The following is a 1,641-nucleotide window of genomic DNA, read 5'->3' on the forward strand; positions in this document are numbered from 1 at the left end:
AAATATTTACAGAGAGGTGATTGGGGTAGGCCCTATTGGCCCTTTCCCCTAACAATACTAGGTGGAGCCCCTATTCCGGGGCCCCATTGGCAAGCAACGCCGCCCGCGTCCGGTGAACCAAGGCCTTTTGGGTCTTTAGGTCCTGACAGCCGAGCAGGGCCGCCTCCCAGTCCTCTCTGGTGGGCAGATGCCAGGCCGGATTCCACGATGCTGGCTACCTTCTGCTCCACCTCCTCTTCCTCCTCAAATGCACGTGCTGTCACTCTTCTTGCTCCCATTCTTTGCATACTTATCTTGGGAGCCAAAACTGCGTCGCCCGGCTAGCTCAGTCGGTAGAGCATGAGACTCTTAATCTCAGGGTCGTGGGTTCGAGCCCCACGTTGGGCGCAGGTTTTTTTATTTTCATGTTTTTGGCGAGATCAGACTTTTTAGTACCATATTATTCTCTACCACCGAATAATGAACTCTGTGCGCTCGTAGTCTTGGAATTCAATGCTTTTGACCGGAATTTGCTGTCGTAGCAAACGGGGTTGCCATCATCGTAATGTGTCTAATCAAATACTCTGCATTTGCCTGCTGCGGGCAGATTTTACCCGTCCTGTCATCCTGGACGGACGGAGGGACGGAGGGGCGGAGGGGCGGAGGGGCGGAGGGGCGGATGGATGGATGGACGGACGGACGGACGGATTGAAATTAGGAGCTTTGCATTTGAAACGGGGTGCTAGAAGTTGCCATCATCATTGGCTTTATTTATATTTATTTCTTTAACGGTGTGAACGGTATATTAAATCGTTCTATCAATTCGCCGTTATCTGTAAATACAATTTTTAATCCTTCACCACTAACCTTATGTCATCACTCATTTTGAGCCACCAATCTCCCAATCGCTTCTTCTGCCGCAGATTCATTCACTTTACCTATATTATCTATAAATCCTAGGGCTTCAAGGAAAGCGGATGAGTCTGCATCGATATCCGAGTGGATATTGCCACTTTCTAGAGTTAGGTGTTCAATTGTTTTTGCAGACTTACCACACACTGCACATGTCTCATCTTCGTGAAATTTCCTTTTGTAGCTTCGCGTTATAAGGCACTGTAATTTAGCTTCAGAGAGCAGGGCGCTGACTGTTGAGTTATCACAGAACTTTACCTCCCTGATTTTCTATTCCCCATTTTTTGTATTGTCCTGCAGTCTACTTCTTTTCCATTGAATTAATGCAGGTGTTACGTTCTGCATTTTTACCTGTAGTTTAAAGGATGCACTCTATTTATCTTTCCTTGTTTTCATTATACTTACTAGTTAGTTTCCTAGTCGTTTTCCTCCACTCTGAGTCAACGCTGCTTCTGTATGAGCATTTAAATGCCTTAGCTGCCCAACGTTACCGTCCAATTTCCACTATCTCCCTAATCGATACTATGGTCGAATAAAATATGAAGCGATTACAGGGAATAAAAGTATTGGCGAGAGTCTGCGCGCCTCCTCTGGGGAAGTGGAGACTGAATGACTTCATTCAGGCGAATGTACAAGCCTCAGGCACACGCCCCAGGAATGGCCACAACGACTGTCTCGCAGGGCCTAGTAAAAATGTGCTGTCCATACTTCCAGAACATAACTCTTGACTGTCATATATAATAAACGCGG

At 46.6% G+C, this 1,641-nt stretch overlaps 1 non-coding gene across 1 annotated transcript; it reads left to right on the plus strand.

Moving 5' to 3' along the window:
• The first annotated feature begins 314 nt into the window (after positions 1-314).
• TRNAK-CUU (transfer RNA lysine (anticodon CUU)) lies at positions 315-387 on the plus strand. Its single transcript has one exon. It is a non-coding gene; the product is annotated as a tRNA-Lys (tRNA).
• The last annotated feature ends 1,254 nt before the right edge of the window (positions 388-1,641 follow it).

The sequence above is a fragment of the Amblyomma mixtum genome, chromosome 1 (genome assembly GCF_055824585.1).
Source record: "Amblyomma mixtum isolate Tamu chromosome 1, ASM5582458v1, whole genome shotgun sequence".
NCBI classification, from domain to species: domain Eukaryota; kingdom Metazoa; phylum Arthropoda; class Arachnida; order Ixodida; family Ixodidae; genus Amblyomma; species Amblyomma mixtum.